Source organism: Alosa alosa, chromosome 1 (assembly GCF_017589495.1).
Source record: "Alosa alosa isolate M-15738 ecotype Scorff River chromosome 1, AALO_Geno_1.1, whole genome shotgun sequence".
Classification (NCBI taxonomy): Eukaryota; Metazoa; Chordata; class Actinopteri; order Clupeiformes; family Clupeidae; genus Alosa; species Alosa alosa.
This window is the reverse complement of record NC_063189.1, coordinates 12197148-12210418: the sequence shown is the minus strand read 5'-3', so window position 1 is coordinate 12210418 and position 13271 is coordinate 12197148. Positions and strand designations below refer to the sequence as shown.

The window sequence follows — 13271 nt, the reverse complement described above, 5'->3', positions numbered from 1 at the left end:
CTGAAGAATGTATGTTTTTGTTGTCCTGCTGTTGTTAAACAGTTAGACGGTGCATTGAAAGTGCATTAAAGAGAAAAAATAAATTCATCAGTATAAGAACCAAGGCCTCGTTTATTTTTTCGTGGGAGTGCTACTGAGTTTAGACAACGTGCCTGGGCAGAATAGGTTGTTTTTTTGCTGACTTTTTTTGCCATCAAAATAGGACCCTCTGACTTCTTCTTCTTCTTCTTCTTCTTCTCCTCCTCCTCTTCTCTCTCTCTCTCTCCCACTCTGTCCTACTCCTGCATACACCCACCCAGCTTTTCTGACAGCCAGCAGAATCAACAGATCTCTTTTTGTTCTTTCCAGCTCAGGCGCACCTTCTATCACAGAAGGCACCCTTTTGTGGGCACTGCTTATGAGGTGACCACAATGGCTGCTCTAAGGGTGGCTGTCTGTTGAAAAGACGGATGGAATATTTTCTGCTCTGTCGTGACACTTCCTGCATCATGTGTCAGATAACGATGGCCAGTTCATTTTGCATATTGACAGTGTTCATCCCTCCCTCAGTATATTAAGCCCACAGGCTATGGAATGAGATTAAAAGTATTTTTTATATTACATTCTACACAGAAATTCTATACTGACAAAAAAGATATATGAGAAGCATTAGCGATAAAAGAAATGCAGCAGACTCTCTGTATGCAAAAAGAGGGTCTGTCCACAGGCGGTTTTGACCTTCTTTTGCCTTTTGCAAGTTCAGCCGAGGCCTTGATTTACAAACTTCCTGTCAAGGAAGCAAAGTGAGATCTGACAGCGAGTGCCCTCCCATGTGTACATAATGTGCCTAATGACAGCCCATCCATTTCAATGGCCATGGAACTGAAGCACGCATCTGTGGTGTAATGCAGTGACCTAGTTCACTTGACAACGAAACCCCTCTACTCCTCACAGGCAACCAAAAATAAAATGTTTTACAAAAAAGGGGCCCAGAAAATGTTGATGTGAGACTCAGAGAAAGAGAGAGAGAGATTCTCGTTACAAAAGTAGGTGAACGATGGACACTATTTTTCGAAGTGAAAGGTCTTCTCTCATTCATTCTCATTTACAGCAATAATGACCTCTTCCAATTACTGCATGCTAAGTTGTATGTGTATTTGATGAGCTGACTTCCGCACAGGATGGGAAGTCAGAGTAATTATTCAATCGCTGCTGAGTAGCACTAAGGACTAAAGTGTCAAGACACCAATGATAGTTGATTTTGGCTCGGCATAAAGGTGGGCAATTGCCCACCGCAGTCATTATAGGATATTTTCAAGGGTGATTTGCTGACACAGCCCAGTAGGCTGAAATAGCCCCTGATTTGCAACTTTGTGAAAGTCAATACTGTTCTCCTGTGACATCAAAGATAATAGTGTAACATTTTTATTCTGTTCTGCGCATTATTCTTACTTTTTGATGTTATCTTGATATATTGGGGCTATCATGTCAGAGTAATTTAGTAATGTCTCCACATTGCTGATGGTTCAAAATTTTTTAGATAAAATAATAATAATAATAAAAAAACAATCGAAAATAAAGCAAAGCTACAATTACAACCATAAAAGGATTTCAATCATACTGATGAATTATTCATAGTGCTTTTAGAGAAGCTTTAATGGCAGACCTTTATAGATGAATATAGCACCTGGACGTACACTTCCACCCATGAAGAAGCTGAGAGATGACTCAGTTATTGCATAATTTCTCTTCCACTGAACGTGACTAAACAATTTCATGAAAAGTACATAGTGTTATCTTTGGAGCATGCCATTTTACACTAGCATCAGGCTAATCAGGCATGGATTTTCTAAAATGATGATTTTTAGAATTTTCATTTCAGAAAAGTGTGTGTGTGTCTGGTGTGTGGGCTCATGGTATGACTCTGCCAAGGATTAAAAAGCTGCTTTTTTTTGTTAATGTAATGTTTTGTGACATTTATTAAATCTTAGATGAACTCAGTTACCTCCAGTTATGTAATTATGAGGGGAAAACACATTAAACCATGCTGTAATGTCAAAGCATTGTTATGTTTTTTTTTTATGGAAGACTATTTCCATTCCATGGCACGTGTTCAGTGTGTCTGAGCTGTGTGTCTGTGTGTCTGAGTTCACACTTGGTGGATTGCCTCCAAAACACACACGTCAATGCTCATGCCCACACAGCCATAAGGATGGTAGGACAACTTTATGGCATTTAGTATGCCAGAGTAAATATGAGGCCAAGTCTGGCAGCTGCTAAGTACTCTACATTAGAAAAACGTTCCAAAGTGATTTCAAAAAGTTCGTTTTGGATTCACAATCAAATTCTTGATGATTTTGATCGGGGTGCTAAGTTCTATGAGGAAGACAACCCAAACATAAATCATTGTTTGGCAACCACCTCCCCAGTGTCCTTGAAGTAGGCCAGTGAATTTACAGCCATTAAATGCTAACTAAAGTAAGGACCTTCAATAATATTGGTGTGTGTGTGTGTGGGGAGGGGGGGACTGAAGAGGAGGAAGAGGAGAAGAGGAGGCGATGCTGTTGACAGTGTTGCTGCAGAGTGATTGAAAAGTCTATACCTCACACTGCTGGGCCACTGCATCCATCTCCCTCTTGCCCCTCCAGCCCTATAGCCAGGTTCAACATAGGCCTCCACCATTCTCTCCCTCTTGCCCCTCCAGCCCTATAGCCAGACAGGTGCAACATAGACCTCTTACCAGCATTCTCTCTTCTGCTCTCTGACATTGTGTGTGTGTGTGTGTGTGTTAGATGCTGGAGAGCAACAGTCGTCTTCCCTTTGTTTCAGTCAGAGGGAAAGTACTGTTCCGTATCAGTTGAGAATCCATTAGCTCTGTTTTTGGTGCAGGATTTGAAATGTCATCTCATTGTTTTCTGTGCTCAAGAAGATTGTGCTATAATACTGTGTGCTATCATTATCATGATTGGTGCACAGTGTTGGTGAATGGTGAAACAGACTGCTTTGATAGAGTGCCTTTGTTTGGTCAGGCATTCAAAACACAGGGAGTTGATGATGCACAGGCTATCTATGCTAAACATCAAAGATGTTGTTACAAGGCTTTTATCGTCCTCTCCAAGGCTATCATTATGCGCAATAGCCAAACTCAGTGATGCTCCTCAATCTACATATCCTCATTTACTCTTTATGTCAGACCAGAAGTTTTACATTGGATTTAGAACAATGCCTCACAAACCCATACAAAAACATTTTGAGTGCATAAGCATTTTGACACAAGTGTACTCAAACTTCCTCTCAACAGTTTGTTTGTAGTCTACGGTGGTGAACAAACATCTCTTTCGTTTGCTAGGGAGCCAGGTTAGAAAATGCTAGAACAGTTCAAATCAGCTTTTGTCATTGTTAGCACACTGCATCTGAAAATCCGAGTTGACTCGCGTCAGTCTTCCTGGACAAAAGCCTACCTCCTCCATCTGCTCCTGTACAACGTAGAGAACAAAGCGGCGGCATTTCCTGTTATTACCTACATTAATAAGAGAAACAGGCGCTATTATGCATGCGCTTGCCCGGAGAAAAAGTATGATCTCTCTGACCTTTTCCTCTTGGCTAATTTCACACAATGGTGTGACCTTTCAAAATCCAGTGTTTAAAAATTCACAATGTTGTCGTTCATCTTCCCAGCGTGGAGTTATCGAACAACAGGAGCGTTACTTATTTGAAAGGGCTTCTGTTTTATTCTATTCTGTGTGCTCGTTTTTTTTTTTTTCAAGGAGATTTTGAAAGAGCAACCCCAAAGATTAATTTATGATTCAAATCCCAACAAAGAGACACAGATGAATTGTCAGCATTTCCATATATTGTGTGTCTTCTTTTGTTTGTGAATCTTTCACTATTCATCTATTGTGGACTTTGTCCTTTGGAAGTTGATTGTGCTGGATTCAGCGAATGTGGCTATTTGCAATTACTTGGGGCATGGTCATTACAAAACCTTTAGTAGGGTAATGATAAAGGTGCACACAGAACGTTTTGAAAAATAATGATATGTATGATAGGGAGGATTATGGCCAACTTAAGAGCCAGCAGGCTAGATATCGACCCCCAGGCTGTGGTACTTAATGGTGTATGTGTGTGTGTGTGTTGTGGTGTGTGTTGTGGCGTGTGTTGTGGTGTGTGTGTGTGTGTGTGTGTGTGTGTGTGTAGTGGTCACTAGACAGAGCTAAACAGCAGTGCCATGTGAATTCTATGAAGATGTATGGGAAGTGAGTTGCCAAAGCCATTTAATCTTGCTCACATTCCGCTTAATCCTGCCGAGGCTGATTTACGCGTGTAGATACGGCAAGGCGCGGCAGCCATGAGTCATTTAGCCAAGCACCTCACGGGGGGGAAATGGGGAAGATGTGGAGACAGCGCACATCGCTTATGAACCCCTTTGATAGAATAAAAAAAGGAGGGGGGGGTTTAAAAAAAAAGAAGCATTGAGCCAGACTCCTGCCGGATGACTCAGTTCCCTCTTCGGCTGCTACTCTCTTGCTGTTCGCATGAAATATGTGAGAGGACAGGGGTCCTATATTTAGACGTTTAAAGCACTCTGTCACTTCTCTGCCATCCTCGTGCTTTCTCAAGGGTCTAGTTTTCTTGTCTTGTGTCACCAGGTATCATTGACTATTAGAGTCTCCTTCAGAGATGGGAATAAATCCATGTATGGGCCTTTTCAGTGGATGAATGAATACCACCGACTGCCACATATCAATATTGGTGGCCATTACCATAGGTAGGCCAAGCATGAATGAGCAAGACCAACAGAGATTATCTGCAGTCTTTCACATCCCGTTTGCAGTATTTAAGCACAGGATGCTGTGAGTCATTTTCCATTAGCCATAGAGATGAGGGAGGCCTTAAAAAACGCCTTAATGTCCATAATTACATATAGGAGTGCAGCAGTCTGAGCAGAGGCCGAGAAGGCAGGACACTGAAGGGGCTCCTCTGTGACTGTACTGCTGGCGGGTAACAACTGTATGAGAATTCGTTTAATCCTCCAGGCCAAGGCAGATCTTTGAACTGAAGGGCATCTAATCAGCCAAGGATTTCCATACCTGGCTGTCAGTAATCTCACAAGCATCACATGGTCTGGCAGCCAGCCTTGTTTCAGGAGGGGTGGGGTGGGGGTGCGGTAGATAAGACAGAAATGGAGATGACCATCTCCCTAATCCAAATGTGAACTCCCGAGCAAGCAAGCCAGAGCACACAGGGATATAATGAGGGCCGAGGTGAATGCAACATTTCTGCCAGGGAGGACAGAGGAGAGAGGAGAGCAATGATGAAAAACCTGCCTCTACTGTATCTCTTGGTCTCGCACAATATAGGCAGACCAAACAGGACAGGCAATGTTTTATTTAGCGCAACATAAAGAGAGAATGGCCGTTTTCTGAACAGAAATGGAAAAATACATGCAATGCTTTGGTGAATTGCATTACCATTAAAAAGGGGCTTCATCTGTTTGTCAGAGATTTGTGCCCATATACACACGTAATGAAAACTTTTCAATTAGTCTCCATTTACAAAGCTCTATTGCAATTATAGGCAAAGTACCTGAGAAGAAAGCCTGACGGCAGTCACAGACTGTGTTCTTTTAGTCAAGTAGAATTCTAAAGCATGGCCACAACGAGAGACTTTGGCTTCAAGAGGAGGATTTTCATCAGTAGAAATTTTATATGTTTCTTCAATATCAATGCTTGCTGACAGGTGCCAGATAATGAAAATATTTTATTTTGTTTTTGACATTGACAAAAAAAGTGAATTCATTCAAGTAGCCTATTTGAATTCTGTTTACCTCCAGTAGCATAATTGATGAGTAATACCATTCGTTGGCTGATGACATAATGACACTGAGTGGACCATTTGGGTGAGGAACGTCTTCTAACAAAAAATATATTTGGAGAAATTCCCCCCTCACAACTAATCTATAAATAAGCAAAAGCGAGGCATTATCCAGTCTCTGTGACCACTCTGGGCTTGCCATTCAGGAAAGGAAAACATTGCTGACCAACAACATGCAACCAATTAGGACGGGGAGAAATCTGCACTTGGCTGTCAATTATATTCCACCACCTGTCTAGCAGCATCCCTTATTTGTTCTGGCCAAGGAAGTGCAGATCCATCTATTTATTCATGCACACAGATTTATTTGTGGGGGTGGGGGGGGCAGAAGGGAGGGAGTCTATTTGTTTGGCTGTTTTGTTTCAAAACATGCAATTTCCAATGAAATAGGGGATTATTATCCTGATATAGGTCACATATTCAATAGTGTTTGTTATGGTGTGGATATCTTTCATTAGAGACTCATTTTGGTGTAAGAAGAGCTTCACTCCCCTCACACACACACAAACAATGGTGCGCTGATGTGGGTGAAATGTTTTCTCCTGCCTCTCTGAAGCATTCAGGTTTGAAGAAATGCACAATGCTAGTGCATGCATATCATCACCCCCTATATTCACTGATTATTGAGACAGATTGTGAGATTGTGAGCAGACATTTTTCAACTGGAAGTTTTATACTGTTTTATAAAACACCCAGCATTAGGGAATCTGAGTGTATTATATCTTTCATGCTGGAACTTGCAGTCATTTTAGGATAACATCCCAAAAGAGCCCTTTTCTTTCATTATTTTTAAAATTTCGGTCTCCAAGTCTCACACAATATCACAGGTGCCTACACCTTAAGATTGGGCCCACAGCACATGTTCACCAGGGGCAAGTCTGCACAGTGCCTTCTTCCACTATGTCACTGTAATCCTCCCTGACATGGAACTCAATTCAGAACTCTTATCTCTCAAACCTATCAGTGATCTTGCACCCTCAACCTCTCTCTCTCTCTCTCTCTCCCTCAGAGCGATTGGTAGATGGAGTATGATGATCAATAGGTTATCTGCGTCACTGTACCAGATGAAAAGGTCATTGTGCCCAAAGTGAAATGCCATGGAGTGGGATAACCAGTCTTCTCCATCTTGGTGCCCTATAGGCCTGGGTAGGAGAAGGGAGGGAAAGGGGATAGGGGTGGCTCATGAGAGGGGGAATACAATAACGGCCCCATGTCTCTGGAGGTTGGAGCTCTGCTCTAACCAGATCCCCTGTCGTCTCACCAAGTCACTGAGTAATAGATAGCCACATCCTGAGCCATATCTATTCATCCATCACCACATAGGTAGATGACACCGTAGAATCACGTCCATGTTTCACTCCGACAGCAGTGAATTTTCATCTGTTATCGGCCTCATCATGCATCATTCAAATAAAGACCTATCACCCTGTATGTGTGTGTATGAGAGAGAGAGAGAGAGAGAGAGAGAGAGAGAGAGTGTGTGTGTGTGTGTGTGATAGTGGCTGCATGTCAGTTTGTCTGTAGGAATGTCAGCGACCATGCCCTGTCCAGAGATCCTGCTGTCATGCCTGCAGGCATGAAAGGTACAGCCTGCCACTGGACACACTCTGCTGTTTGTACGAGTGTCTCCGGACACCAAGCCCATTTGCCACGGCGCTCCTCCGCTAGCGGTCAGCCAGCGGTACAGGCCCTCTGTCTGTCTGTCTGTCTGTCCGGTGCACAGAGAGCCCAATTAAAGAGCGGGAGTGAGGGCCCTGCTGTTTGGGTTGATTGGTGGAGGCCTCCTGTGTGCCCGGCTGCCGGTGGAGCTCGGAGTGCCCCAGTGGCACGGCTTCTTTGATCTCTGACTTTCTGTCAAATAAATCATTTGTTTCTCCTTTCCTTTGCAGGGCCCTCGGAGACAGAAGTGTTTTTGGGGAGGATGTTTACTCTCCAGTTGTACAACATCATGACTTTATTCGACATGACATGTGGTCATCTGCTACAGTATGCATTATGCACAAGGTGAGACTCAGGTGGACTAGTTTTGTTTTGCCTGACGGTAAATTCTTCTTTTTTTAAATAAAGACTATTTGTTTTTATTTTGCATGATTGAGAAGTTCACATACATACAGCACACTTTGAGCTATACATTTAGTTTAACTTTTAGTCATTCATCTTCTGTTAGTCCTCCACTAAAAGGGTCACGTTGTTCTGCTTGATCGTAAACACCCAGCCACTTTATTAAAGCAATCCCATGCAGTGAGATATCTCCTTAATGATCTGCCACTTCATTGCAGGGCATTCATCTTTGCTGGGAAAGGGATTTATGCTGTTCATTTGTAATAGATTTCCCCTCTGTTACAGGTACAGGACTACCACCCCCACCCACCCTGACGCACATTTTAAATTAGATTGTGGACTAGTAGAGCTTATCTAATGTACAACTTAATATACTAAATGATAACCAACATAAAGCCTTAATTGTGTCACTTTGCTCGGTATTATGGCTGGATGAGAAATTGCTCCTGTTAAATCATTTCAGTTGATTACTCTCACGATTATTTTGACTGTCACACGAAGTCTAGTTGTGAACCCCCGTTTTTATATTAGTCACAGTATGGATTTTATTCCTTCCATGCTAAAACATCTATGTTCTCCTGTTCCAATAAATTAAACACCCCTTTTCATTCTAATGAAACAAAACAAAACATAACAAAACAAAATAAAATAAAAAAACATGACAAAACAAAAAAACATTTATGTTCCTCACAAATGTAAAAATATAGGAGAGAACCGCAACGAACATCAATGCTTATTGATGCACTTTTTTTCCACTTGGAAAGAAACGTTAAAGAAATGCAAAGATATTCCACCTCAGCATACTCTTCGTTGAACCACATCTGACACCTGTGTGCTCACTACATGACACGCTCGAGTAAGTTCAAAGGAGCACACGTTGACAGGCCAGACAGTGGTAGGAGAGAGGTTATTAGGCTATTTCCCCGGTAATTTCCTTCATGAATTTTACATCTAATTAACCATTCAAATGAGGGAAACAAATCATGCTTTTTAACTTGATGAGTGCAGACTGACGCCGAATTTGGACAGAAAAAAAATGGAGACAGAAAAAAAAAAACAACCAATGCCTCATAAATTAACATCTTATATTAGAGTGCTTTCAGCCCTGCTCTCACATGTATTTATGTCACATACAGTATTAGTCACTGTAGACGACGCCATCTTGACTTACATAGATTACATAGATTTCTCTTTTCGTATCGAGGGCTCCCTTTAGTCACCCCTCCATTGTTCCCGATTCACCTTGGAGCACAAACCCCTGGCCATTTCATTCAGTGCTGCTTCACACTCCACCTCGATCATTCATTCACTGCATACAAAGATGATCAATGACCTCTGCTTTCACTGAGCGCAAATGATACGTGTAGAAGATGGGGAGAGCATTATCATGTCGGCCCAGATGGCCTTGCTCTGTGGTTTTGCTGATGTGCGTCGCTGATATCATTTTTGAGTGTTTTTTCTGGTTCCGTTCCCTCGTTCTCAGGAGCAGCTTGAGTCGGGCATATCAGATCTTTGCAGCCTCAGCTTGCTGTGCCGCCGTGCTTCTTCTCCTGTTAGCACAGACTGTTTTTTTTTTAAGTATCTGATGCACACACCCTATTTTCTATGCCAGAGCGCCGCTTGATCAATATTTCATTCATACTTTTGTGCTGAAGATGCCACTCAATAACTCATTCTGACCTGGGACTTATAAATGTGTGTGTCTCAATCACAGAAACACACACACACACACATATAACAAACACACATACACACACACACACACACACAGCACACGGGTGAGCACATTCACGTTTCTCCTCCATTTCCACTGAAACCCCCTCCCCTCCCATCAGCCTACCACCACTCCTCTCCTCTTTCCTCTCTTCTCCTCTCCTGCAGGGGAAATGGAATTTGCTGCATCTCTTTCCACTCAGATACTTCAAAATAGCTCTGGGCTGGTAGCAAGCACCGGCTGCAGGTGAGGGCCTCTGGGCTCATGAACGCATGACCACCCTGCCTCTCAACTAGCTGGGTCACGTTGGCATGACACCAGAGGAGAGCAAATAAATAAATGAAAAACAAATAAATAAATAAATAAGAAAAAAGATTATGCCCACCAGTATCTTTTTCTACAGGAATTAAATCTCCCCTGACAGTAACTGTGAAAAATCTATCAACTGTTTGGATGCCGGGTCAAATGGATGAACCTCGGTGAAACTGTTCAATGACCAGATCGATGCCTAAACTGATAACTGTGACACTGTCTACTCCCTGGAAGCTATACTTATCATTTTCTCACAAGATGGCCTGGACCAAACAACTCAGCATGTTCATCAGGCACTGGTAAACAACACACTGCTAAGCTGTGTGATGTGTGTGTGTGTGTGCGCGCGAGTGTGTGGGAGCGGCAGGCGATCGGCGCGTGGCATCCTGCTCCCTCTGTAGGTGAAAATGAGCAGTGAAGAGCTTGTGAGCAAGCCGTCTCTTTTCAGGGTTTGCTGGAGCCAGAGGATGTAAGTGAAGTCTTTGCTCTGATTGGTAATGGAAGAAGAAAGGAACATTTGTTTTTTTGATTTCCCTCTGCTGTCTGCCAGTCAGACCAAATCATATTTTTGTGGCTGCATGGAATGCTGTATTTAATTACAATTTGTCTATATTTGTGATTGTCTAGATAGTGCATTTTGTTGTCTTTGTACTTGTACTCTGCACAATGACAATAAAGTTGAATCTAATCTACGGTAATCTAATCTAGATTGAGACGCTAGGAAGGTCTGACTTGATAATGTACTTGATGTAGGCATGTACTGTAATATTCTGTGTAATGTACGGACACAATTGTAAAAATCTACCTGGCAGAAATGATAAAAAGGAGAGCCATCATTTTATCCACAATAAAAACAACAGTAAAAAGAACTTCTTGTACACAGCTTACACATTCTGACAACAAATTCAATTTGAAACAAAGCTGCTTTAAATTTGCTGAAAAATGGCATTAAATGCCTCCTTGTGAGATTGAAATGTCATGCTGTCTTTTGGTCGGCCCGCGGGAGAGAGAGAGCAAAGAGGATTAATATACATGTATGAACAAGAGCGTATTCACGCTGCCCAGTTTGCCCACTCTAACTGTGCTGAGCTTTCGGTGGCCTTTGACTATCCCAGACACTTAGGCAGCCCCCGTACAAGAGAGCCGGGACGGGGGGAAACAGAGAGCATCCTACACACTGCTTGTTCCCTCTTTTCTCTTTTTCTTCTTTTTCTTTGGATTTGTCCAGGCAGACATCCAAGGCTCACAGTCAGGAGGCTATCCAGTGAACAGCAGAAGCTGGAGGCTGCTTTTCTGTCATGGTGTTTTTTTTTTTTTTAGTAGGAGGCTTGAATCACTCGCATTTGGCCTGCACCACAGGTAAAGTTTGGTCAGAATCAAATGATTGCCACCACTATTCCCCCTCTCATTTTTTCAGCACTTTGCAGTGATTTGCTGTCATATACTGTATGAAACTGTACTTCTTTTTGACTAAACTAAAACTCCAGAGGCAAGCCCCAGATTTTGTGTGAGAATTATTTAATGATCTAAAGCCTCTTTTGAGATTTGGACCTCGCCAGGCTACAGGCTGCACATAGTTAATGACGACTCTTTCACTACGTGCACATTTAATATTGCTTAATGAGCTTGCAACAGCATGGTGCTCTGGAATCAATATGGGCTATCATTGATTGGTTCACCCACGATAGCACAGACATCAGCTCGGCATGTGTGTGCCTGTATGCCTGAATGTGTTTGCATGCAGAGCCAATCTCAAATTACAGATGATTAAAATGTATAAAATGCCACCAGCTATAAAAAGCTTATCACTTCCCATTTCTGTCTCCTTCAGGAGACTGTAAAGTCAGGCAAGAATATGAATGCCTTATCTAAGCAGGATGCTTTCACCTAGAGTGAGCAAGATAAGATTGCAGCATTGGCATGCTCTGATGGCAACCAGATCACTCTCTGCCGAACCACATCACCAGTCCCCTCACTCACAGAGGACCCCACTTAAGCACTAACCAAGGATCCTTCCCGCTCCAGGGTTCAATGAAGGGAGGAGGCATGCCGTGCAACCTTACCCAGCCTGCGAAGGGTGCTTCCACTCCTGCTCCTGTCGTGCTCGTATCCGACCAGCTTGTAAGTGTTGTCAGGGAGCTTGTTACAGAGTCCTTCCCCGGAGCGATGGAACGCCGCCAGCGCTGATGACTCCTCCTCGTCCTGCCAGCTCACTGGCCACTTCCCCGGGGCGAGCTGGTCGGCCGCGAGAGGGGTAATCCATACATTGTCCTGCTGCTGCCTGTAACCCGAGTCGTGACACGTCGCACACAACAGTATAGGAAAGGGAGTCTTCTAATGAGCCAACCTGCACTCCCTTCTCCTTGCTCCAGATACAAGAAAAATAGAAAACAAAAAAAAAAAACACAGAAAAGAGGGATTAGAGAACCCAGCTGCCTAACAACTGCTCAAGGCACCTGAGATGACTTAAACTTTCAAAAGCCAGTGGGGGTTTTTCATTGTGAGGATTCAAAGTACCGTGGTGAAGAGACACACACACAAAAAATGTCAGGAAGCATTCAGAAGGAGGTGCTCCGGTGTCCTCTGTGCCTGTGCAGGTGCTGTGGATGGGAGAAGGCGCTCCACATGAAGGCAGAGAGGCAAGAGGTGCCGTTAACATCCACCAAAGAGCAGCAGCCCGTCCTCAAAATCCACTGCTCTCTCCACGCAGAGCGTGCACCTGCCACAGTGACGCGATGACATCCACTCTTTCTTCTCTCTCTCTCCCTTTCTCTTTCTTTCTCTCTCTCTCTCTTTCTCACTATGTATGTAGGAGCACTGAGGCACTAGGCTGGAACTGCCTGTGCTCCAGCCATCACTCACTGTCAAAGTCCCAGCACGGCGAGCCGCCTTCAGAGGAGAGCTACTCCAAGTCTTTCAGGAATGCATCTCTTTCTTTTCAACAAGCTCCGTCCGACTGAGACCCACGGACACGCCTCCTCTGCAACGATTGGACGAGCATGTGGCCGAGAATGGGTGGGAGGAGGAGCAGGAAGGGAGGGGCATTCAGGGGGAGAGGGAGAGCGAGCGAGAGAGACAGAAAGAGAGAGGAGGAGGAGGAGGAAGAGGAGAATAGACAAGGCTGTGTGAGCCCTAGAGGGACGAGCTGGCTAATGAAAGCGAAAGTTCTTCTCTCCCAGTGCTTTAGCCAAATTTGTTTCCCTCAAATTTGTTGTGACTCCTGGCAAACTGGATTCGTACTGACAAAGTCTCTCATTTCTTGAGGGAGATGCATCTCTTTCCTCTTTATGCAATGAATTCAGCAGTCGATTCTCATCAGCCTGGAGCCCCC

At 43.5% G+C, this 13271-nt stretch overlaps 1 protein-coding gene across 2 annotated transcripts in view; it reads right to left on the bottom strand.

The window, feature by feature from the left end:
• The window catches only part of brinp2 (bone morphogenetic protein/retinoic acid inducible neural-specific 2), a 76811-nt gene extending 63955 nt beyond the window's left edge, over positions 1-12856 (bottom strand). For both annotated transcript variants that reach the window (XM_048256967.1, XM_048256976.1), the window contains exon 1: positions 12004-12856. The gene's annotated coding sequence lies outside the window, so the exon portion shown is untranslated. The remainder of the gene's footprint in view (positions 1-12003) is intronic.
• Between the last annotated feature and the right edge of the window lie 415 nt (positions 12857-13271).